We start from the raw sequence: 10,488 nt of genomic DNA, 5'->3' as shown, positions 1-10,488 counted from the left end.
TACCCTCAGGTGGCACATTTGGTCTCCATTTCACAGCAGAACACACTGGAACAGAGACATTCAGTAGGGGACCTAAGGTCACACTAGGAAGGGTGGAGCTGGGTCCAATGCCGACTCTTCTGCACCTAGAACTTAAGCTGGCTCTATTCCACAGAACTGCCTCCCGTGGGAGTGCAAGAAAGCAGAGCTGAGTAGTTCAGGCCTCTTTCTGGGAAAGAGTAAACAAAAAAAGTTATATTCTCTTAAAATGCATATGTCGTAGTCCCAATCTCCAGTACCTCAGACAGGGTCTTGCCGAGTGTGGTAGTGCACGCTTGTAATCTCAGCATTTGGGAGGCAGAGACAGGAGGATCCTGGTTTGTGGACAGCTTCAGATACTTAGGGAAGCAACTCATGAGACCCTGTTTCAAAATAAAGAATAAAAAATAGGGCTGGTGGTGTAGCTCAGAGGTAGAATGCCTCTGGGTTCCATCCCCAGTACCACACACACAAAAAATTAAAAATAAATTTTAAAATAAATAATGAAAAGAAAAAAAGGTCTTTTCAAGAGGGCATTAAATTAAAATGAGGTCATGGAGTATATGACTGGCATCTCTATAAGAGGAGACTAGGACGAGACATACAGAGGGACACCGCATGAGGTCACAGGGAGAAGATGGCCAAGGAGGGACCTCAGAAGACACCAGTCCTGTTGCCATCTTGATCTTAGACTTCTGGCCTCCAGACCTATGTGAAAATAAGCTTTTGTTTTTAAACCACCCTTCCTGTGGTGGTTTATAATGTAGCCCAATCAGACCAATATAAGATCTTCATTTACTGAGTGTTCTGTTTTCTAGAGCTTATGTAGGGTGTTTACTTGGAGTTGTTTTCAGAATGGAATCCCACTCAAGAGGTAGGAAAGGAGATTGAGGAATTTCAGGTGTCCACAAAACCCCTTTGTTCTCTGTATCCTTTTTATAAAACTCAGTATGTGGCATATGCCTCTATCTTTCTATTTTTATTATCTTGGCAATAACCATTCTGAGCAAAAGTCACTGACCCTTGATGACAGCAGCCTCGAGATGACCTTGAGGGCTCTCACTGGGGCGGGCACCAGGTGCCTCACTTGGCAGCCCAATCTGAGCAACTGCATTTTTCCTTTATAATAATCACAGTGAAACATAACATTTCCACTCCCAGCTGAACCCCGGTCCTCCTGCTCCTGCTCATCCACCATCACCTGGTGATTGCTGATGACCTGCGGCACTCACGACTGGCCAAAGAAGAATGACAAATGGGAAACCAGATTGAAGGCAGAAGGAAGTCAGTCCCTGAGTTTTGAGAGCATTCATCTAAGTACATCCTGTCATGAGTGGACATGAGTTAACACCCACAGAGAGGGTGAAGAAGAAAGCCCTTTTGAATGGTAAGGGGTGGGAAAGGAACCAGAGGTTTTAGAAAATGAACTCAAGGATAGAGGAGAAGGCTGGAAAAAGGTTTTTCAAGAAAAAGATAGGTGGAGGTGTAGCCCAGTGGCACAGTATGTGCTTAGCTTGAACAAGGCCTGGGTTCAATCTCTAGCACAAAAAAAAGAAAGAGGATAAGGAGGAGGAGGGTGAAGGGGAGGAGGGTGAGAGGGAGGGGAGGAGGAGGAATAAATTTCACACACACACACACACACACACACACACACACACACACACACACTGAATTTTCTGCATCTTGATCGTAAGGAATTTTGTACATGGAGAGGTATTTAAGCCAGAGCTTCCCCTGTAGGGAAGGTTTAAGCTCATCTCCAGTGTTTTTCTTGATTCTTCAGTCAAGTGTAAAGAAAGCACTGGAACAGGAACTCTCATACATAAGAAAAAACAATCTTTATTTTTAGCAGGCTGCAGTTTGGTATTCTTTAAAGCTGATAAATTCCAAGTGGAAATTTGATCATTTTTAGAACTTATTTCTCTGGATTTTACTCAATCTAAAGACATAAAGGGTCCATGAAAAGCAGTTTAATCCTTTATCTTCCACCCTGAACCAATGATAAATAAGTGTTTTCTTTTTTCTTTTTGGTACTGGGGAAGGAACCCAGAGGCATTCTACTTCCAAGCTCCACCCAGCCCTTTTTATCTTTCATTTGGAAACAGGGTTTCACTAAGTTGCCAAGGGTCTCCCCACATTGCAGAGGCTAGCCTTGAACCTATGATCCTCTGTTTCAGCCTCCCAGTACTAGGGTTACAGGTGTGGGTGACCATACCTGGCCTAATGCTTTGTTTTCAAACAACCAGAAAAACTTTAGAATCATCTATACTGATATCTGTGTAAAATATTTAATGGCATGTTTTGTTTATTTCATCTTTATTCATATGTATAAAACAAAAGAAGAAAAATATCTCTGCCTGACCTCACATTCTAGAAGATAATATGTTGTAACCACACTTGGTTATAAGCATGAAAAATATCCCTTCTAAAAGTGTGTGTGTAGTGTTTATGCCTTAGGCCAGGAAGCAGTAATCCTTTAGCTTGGATTCTGCTCTGAAGGGTCATGGATGCATAAGCATTCAGTGTGAGCACCTTCTTGCATCTCAGCTGAACAGAAGCAGCTAGCTTGGTTAGAAGTGCATGAGAAGATTAAACCTGCCATTGTGGTGTAGGCTGAGCAAGTGAGTCCAGTTCTTGGGCTGCTGATGGAACAGAGGGAGCCCAAGGGCTCTTGGCCACCCAGTGCATTCATCAGAGGCTGGGGTCTTGTAGGATCTCCAGAGTGTGTGCAGTGGCACTGGGTGTCCAGGTGGCAAACATCTAAACCATAGAAAAGGTGCAGAAAATAGTGGCCAGCCACAGCAATGATGTGATGGGGCAGGTGAAGCCTCCAGAGCATTCAAAAGAATATAAACTCAAGACCAGCCTCAGCAACTTAACAAGACTCTCAGCAAATTAGTGAGACCCTGTTTCAGAACTCAAAATAAAAAGGGCCAGAGAATGGCTTATAGGTACAATGTCCCTGGGTTCAGTGGCCAATACAAAAAGAAAAAAGAAAACAAGAGAAGAAAAGAAAGAAAGAAAGAAAGAAAGAAAGAAAGAAAGAAAGAAAGAAAGGAAAGATAAGACAAGAAAAGGAAGAAAACCAAGAACACAGATGGGACAGAGGAGCAGAGATCCTGAAATGTTAAGCACAGAGCTTTTCACATTTTCTTTGAACATAAAATCATATTAATGAATAATTTCACATATCATGGTTCTAAATATTCTATGGATACCTCTAACCTGATGATTGCAAGAGTTTTCTCAACATTTAAGAAAAGACCTTAAAATGTTTCTGAGCAAGGGCAGTAAAGTGAATTGGCTGCAATATTTAAGAATATTTAATTTTGCTATAGAATATAAGAAAAACAGCCATAGAATATAAATAGAACATATGAGTATTGAACAGAGATTAAAAAAAAAGATGAAAGAGGTGGTTTTTCAAAAAGTTAAGCCCAGAATTAACCTTGCGATCAAGCCATTTAATTTGCAGTATTCACCCCAACAAATGGAAAGACTTAAACAGATATATGCCTGCTGGTGATGCACGCCTATGATCCCAGTACTTGGGAGGCAGAGATAGGAGGATAGTAAGTTCATGGCTAGCCTCAGATGCTTAGTAAGGCCCTCTGAAACTTGGTGAGCTCCTTTTTCAAAATAAATAATTACAAAATAGGGCTAGGGGTACAGCTTAGAGGTAGAATGCCCCTGGGTTCAATGCTCAGTCTCCCCTTCTAAAAAAAAAAAAAAAAGGAGTGATTCAAAGAGGATACATTATGATTCTAGGAGGGAAAGACAGAGAAATAAATTAGATTAAAAATGGAAATGTCGCCGGGCATGGTGGCACACACTTATAATCCCTGTGCTTGGGAGGAAGAGATAGGAGGATCACTAGGTTCGAAGCCAGCCTCTCTAGATTAAGAGATCCTGTTTCCAAATAAAATATAAAATAGGTCTGGGAGTATAGCCTGGAGGTAGAAGGGTTTTATCCTCAGTACCACAAAAAAAAAAAAAGGAGATGTCTGGGTGCTAATTAGTTAACCTCTAATAAATACAACAGAGAGCAGGATGCATTTTCCTGCTGAGTTAGTGGACCTTAGGTGTTTCCCTTAATGGGTAAATTCTTAGGGATTATTATACTAATTCCAACTGAAATAATCAAGAATCTACTATTTTTTTTTCTGCAAAAGAATATAGCTCAAGCCAGGTGTGGTGGTACATGCTTGCAATCCCAGTACCTGGGAGGCTGAGATAGGAGGATCACAGTTTAGCAACCAGCCTCACCTACTTAGTGAGGCTCTCCACAACTTGGTGAGACCCTTTTTCAAATAAAAAACTAAAATAGGGTTGGGATGTAGCTCAGAGGTAGAATGCCCCTGAGTGGTTCTATCCCCAGTATTTCACACACACACACACACACACACACACACACACACACACACACACACGAATATAGCATAGTACTATAATCCTTTTGTATACTGATTCTGGGGAACCCAAGTCAATTTTTGAAGTAAAAACCTGGATTATGTAGATGATTCGATCCTCTGGAGCAGCTCTAAGATGTAGATGGACTATGCAGCTCTGGGTTCAGGAGTGGGACTGTGGCTGTAAAAGGGTCATTTAGAAACCCACCAAAAATCTCCGGTAGGGTGGGGTTGGGTCCTCATTTACCTCCTCACGTTTGCTTCTCCTTTTCTTCCTTTCTAGGGCTGTTCATCTAAGTATATAGTCCAGCTGAAAGAGGCTTTTAATTCCCTGACTTCAGAAAACCATCATTTCCATTAAAGGTGGATATTTTTCATTTAAAAATCATTGGTTCTTAGTAAACCTGAAAACTCAGAAGTAAGAACTGTGGGGGTTGGGAAAAAACTATAGGTTTTCTAAGGCCACTTGATTTGCTGGGTAGAACCTATTCCTCATCCACCAAAGCTCAAACTGAAGGCTCTGACCTCTCTAGCCCACTGCCCAGCTCCTGGTCAAGCAGTGATGTGGTTACAGTGAGGGTTAGATGGCCATTATACAACAAACCCTGGATGAGGCTAGTGTGTTCAAGTGAAGGGCAGCTCAAACACCTGAATGACAGGATGTGCCCTCAAGTTCATAGGGTGGTGCCACGGACCATGTCTAAGACCCTGTGCAGAACTGAGGAGATAGAAAGGAAGTAGGCAGATAGGGAAGAGGCCTCGGTAGAAAAACTTAATTTCCTGAGGGGCGACGAATACTAATTAACTTCCAAGGCTCCTAAAAGAGACCAGCTCTTCCAAGGTTCAGAGATAAGAACAACCAAAGCTTCACAAAACCATCTGTTTACTTATCAACAAACCCAGGAGACATCACTGGAGCAAGTCTGACACTCCTACTAAAAGGAAACCCCTCAAAGGACATGCAAATAACACCCCTACTGAAAGGAGACCCCTCAAAGGACATGCAAATACCCTATGCAAATTATAAGAACGGCTTCCCAGACTCCAACCAACAGAGGACATGCAGGCATATATAAACCCCTAGAGCAGCTGCCAGGACGGTTACCCACTCCGGGAATCCCTCCCCGTTGGGGGGCTTCTCTCTCTGTTGCAGGTCACGTTAGCTTTGAGAGAAGGTGGAGTGCAATTGAAGGCCTCTGCTGGAAATCAAGCCCGACCAGGGCCCCTAGGGGTGACCTGCACTTCCTTTCTGGCAGATAGCGTGGACTTTGGGAGAAAGCAGCTTGCAACTGAAGGCACTTGACCCGGGCTACACTCGGGTAGTGACCTGAAGGCAGCTGCTGGACATCAAAAGTTCCGACAGCCCTTAGGGGTATTCGGCCACTTTTCCCTAGACGTCTGCGGGTGTCATTCTTCGCTCACCGCAGACAAGAATCCGGTAAGGAAATGCCGGGTTTCTTCTCAAGAAACCCCGTTTCAGAACCAGTGTAAAGATATCAGTCTTAATGGTGACTTGGGGCTGTGGGAGCAAAGGGGCAGACATCACAGGTCCTATATAACTTTGTGTCTTCTATTGTTTCATCAGTGAAGAAATAATGCTCTGAAGTTCATGATTCTCTCTGATAGACTTGAATTCAGATTGTTTTACTGTTTTCAATGAAAGAAGATTTGGTAAACCTAAAAGTAAAGTGATTTTATGTTTAAATTTTGGTAAGAATTTTTATACAAATAATTTCATAGATCCAAAATAATTTGATTTTTTGCTGAAAATCGAATCTAGGGATTTGTGCATTCTAGGCAAGTACTGTACCACTGATCTACACTCTCAGTTTCCAAAAGAAATCCATTCTGACCATGTTCTATAATATTTGTTTTGGAAAATCAGTGCATCACTGGATTCTTGTAAAGACAATTTAGACATTTTGTTGTCTTTAAACAAGTAAACAACATTGTTATTTCCCTAGTTTTACAGTTGGTAAAATTAACATATAGGACAAATGACCTGCTTAAAATAACAATAAAATTTGAGCAGGGCTCATACCTGGATCATCTCACATCTAGGTCAGCTCAGTGTCCATAGCGTAGATTTTCTAAAGAGCCCTTGCATCATCCGGGCTCCCTTGTAGTTTCAGACAATTGCTCACCTATTTTTAGCAGCCAAACCTACTGGGAAAAAGAGACACTAACAAATAAAAGGGAAAGAATATAGACACAAGAGCAGAAGAAATGTCAGAGGTGAGATAACAGTTAAAAAAAAGGGCTCCTAAAGCAAAGTCAAGGACATTTCAAGAACAGCATTTAAGTGGTTGAAATGCACTTTTATTCACTTAATCCCACCAAGCAGTTTGATCCCTTTGTCATCAATATCTCCCTAGCATTTTATTTGTTCTCTAGTGACATTTATTAGATCCGACTCTACAACAACATACATTGGCAATCGCACCCTGTCTGGACCAATTGTGAGAAGGCACAGTCAGTGTCTTGGTCAAATTTGTTTTCCCCACTGGATTCAGCATGTTTATTAGATGAATGAATAAATGGATAAGAAAATGTGCACAGTTAGAGCAACCAAAGAAGGCTGAGCCCATTTTTATCTTCTGTTTGGATAACTGTTTCCAAACTTGTTTTTGAAAACCAGAAGCAGTTAACCAGAATGCTTGAGATGTTAGTGTTTGGTTAAACAAATAAATTAAAACTAAGAACTTTTCCCTCCATGAATTCAAATTCTAAAGGAGGGAAAGAGAGGAGTTAGAGATCAATCTTTCCATATAGCATTTTAGTGTTCTTGGTTTTGGGGAGAAAAAGATGCAAAAGTTAGTGAACTTGGGTTTGTGACTGATAAGAGCTCTCCTGCTCAGAATCATATAGAAAATGTACCAGACCTACAATTGTGCTGCCCAAACTCTTCTTTTTGCAGATAAAGAAATTGTCAGCAAGAAAGAATGTCTTGACTAAGGCCAGTAAACTAAATAGTGGCCAAGCCTAGATCAAATAATTTTCACATAAAATAGTAAATGAAGCCATGCATTAAAACCTTTCTGCAAGCTGGCCACAGTGGTACAGGTATGTAATCTCAGCCACTCAGAGGATGAAGCAAGATAAGCCAGGCTGGGCAACTTAGGAAGACTCAGTCTCAAAATAAAAGGTAATGAAGTGGGTAGAGTACACCTGGATCCAATCCTTGGTACCACAAAAACAATATAACAAAGACAACAAAAACAAAAAGATCATCAACATAAAACCTTTCTGCAGTGTACCTGGATTAGAAACAGCCTCATAGATCATTTGTAAGTACTAGAGCATCTCTCATAAAAGATAACGGAGCCTGCTAAACTAATCAGTGATAAAGTCAGCACTGCAAAACAAAAACAAAACAGACAAAACCTCAGGTCTCTGGGTTGTGCTTTTGAGAGTTTCTGGTGATATTCAGTCTAAACACTGAAGACTTCCTACCACTTTTGAGTCCTGACTTTCTGGGCAGAGATGTGCAGGGAAGGATAGACGTTTTCAGATTCCATGTATAAATGTTGTGTAAGAACACTCTGTGGAGGCAGATGTCTGGCTTTTTTTTTGTGTGTGTGTTTGTGTGTGGTACTGGGGTTCCTTCAAACCCTTCTACCTCCGGGCTACACTCCCAAACCTACTTTTTATATTTTTATTTGGAAACAGGGTCTCTTAAGCCAGCAAGGCTGGCTTCAAACCTGCACGATCCTCCTGTCTCCACCTCCCAAGAGCAGGGATTACCAAGCCCGGCTAAGATGTCTGGCTTTTAACATGAGCCGGCCTTCCAGGTTGTTGTTGTTGTTGGTTTTATTTATTTATTTATTTTGAGTCTGGGGGACCTCCGAGCTAATACCCTTGCCCTATTTTTTATTCTTTATTTTGAAACAGGGTCTCCCTAAGTTACGGAGGACCTCAATAAGTAGCTGAGGCTGTCTGCGAACCATGATCTTCTGGTCTCAGCCTCGCAAATGCTGGGATTATAAGTGTGGGGTACCACGACCGGCTGCTGTTGTTTTTAAGATTCTCACTACCAGAGGGATATAGGTCCACGTAAAAATGACCATTCCTGTTCCAGATAAGAGTAATAAACAAGCCCCTCCTTCTCCCCACCCCCTGCTGAGGAAACCGGAAGCCACAGGACTTCCCTTTCCATTTCCACCGTGATTATTAATTCATTAGTGATTTTTCAGACAAGTTTTATTCAGGTACATTGGACAGGGCAGTGAGTCAGAGGTCGGCATTAAAACCAGATCAGAAGGCATAGTCCTCTCTGGGGATTTTATTCAGGCCTTGAAATTCCCAGATCACACAGCTTTCTAATTGGAAAGAAATGTTCTTAAACAAGAGCATGGCTTTTGCCTGAGCCTGACAGTGACTAATAAGGTCAGCCTAAGGACTATCTGATGAAAGAGAAGTTGGATTACATGTCACAGTGAATTTTTAAAAGTATTTCCACCCCCAGGTTTACTGCTGACTATAAATAAAATACCTCTCCTTGGGCAATCCCATCCCAGTTCCTGCAGATATGCTTTAGTTAATTAAATTAACTTCGAAATGACATTCAAGCAACTGTCTTCTTTCAAAGGCCTTTGTTTTCTGCAAGATCTGTTTATTGACAAGCTGACTGACAAGGTTCCTGTGTGAACTGATTGTGTTCCTCTCCCAGCCTGCAGAAGCAAGTTTGAGGTGTCCCTGTGGCGGCCAGAGGGCAGCTTCATGGGGTATTCGATTTGCTGTGGACCCAGTGGCTCACACTTCAATTAACAGAAACAATTGGGTGCTTACACAGTATCCGGATAAGTACAATACGGCAATTTAAGCCCATTTGCTGAAATTCACAGGATTGAAGGCTAATTCTTGAGTTGGTGGAAGGGTGCTTGTTTTATTAATCACTTTAAAAATCAAGGCATTTTGTTCATAAGGAAAGCAGCTTTTGGCTTAAATGCTCTAAGTACGAAGTTGCTGCCCCCTTTTCAGGGAGCAAGCACGCAGGCGCGGGCACACACACGTGGACACAGACACACACACACACACACACACACACACACACACACACACACAGCACGCATGCCCGCCCACACTCCCTTCCTTGTGACTCGCCAGCGGGATTTACAGGCCTCCCCACCACGGATTACTGTCAGGTGCAGAAAGCAACTCTTTGTTCCGAGGGCATTTTCCTCCCCCCTTCTGACGTTATTTATTGCCACGTGTACGCAGGGCCCAGGTCCGGCCTGCGCGGAGGCCCTAAAGCTCTCGGGAGACAAAGGGTTGCAGAGCTTGGCAGGTGCCGCCCAGGGACATCTCTGTAGCTCCTATGACAGGACACGTGTGAAATTGGCCCAGGTACTCTCAAAGCCCTTGTGTAGGAGCCAGTTTCCCCTGGAGGGGCTTAACACGGTGCCACTTCCCAGCTGCAGTATGGCAGTCCCAGTAGCTGGACTAGGCTGTCACGGGAGGGAGATTCCTTGGACAGGGTGCACTCCTGGTGTTTTGGAGAAAGAGAGGTACTAGAGTCAGAGCCACGGAAACTACCCCAGCACAACCAGTCACTGGACCTAGGCCCCTTGTGCTCTTCCCACAATTGAGGCAGCAAAGTGAGCCTCCACATCCCACAGATAGACCCAGTCAGTCTGAGGTGGTGGCCCCTTCTAGGGCCAAGGTTAGGGTGAGACGAGCCTTGGGCGCAAGGTTTAACAGGGAGGGGGGTGCTGCTAAAAAGTCAGTCTTAGCCGGGCATGGTGGCGAACGCTTGTAATCCCAGCATTTGGGGAGGCTGAGACCGGAGGATCGCTGTTCGAGGACAGCCTAAGCTACTTAGTGAGGCCCTCCGCAACTCAGTGAGACCCTGTTTCAAAATAAAGAATAAAAAATAGGGCAGGGGGTGTAGCTTGGAGGTCGAATGCTCCTGGGTTCCATCTCCAGACCCACCAAAAATAATGTCAGTCTTAAATATCTTAACACAATGCTTAAAAATTAAATTGATGCAAAATATCCACGATAAACAAAATGTTAAATATAAAGCAAAGACAAGATCGCTGCAATGCCTTACTGAGCCATT

The sequence above is a fragment of the Muscardinus avellanarius genome, assembly GCF_963383645.1.
Source record: "Muscardinus avellanarius genome assembly, chromosome: 14".
Classification (NCBI taxonomy): Eukaryota; Metazoa; Chordata; class Mammalia; order Rodentia; family Gliridae; genus Muscardinus; species Muscardinus avellanarius.
This window is presented reverse-complemented; position numbering follows the sequence as displayed.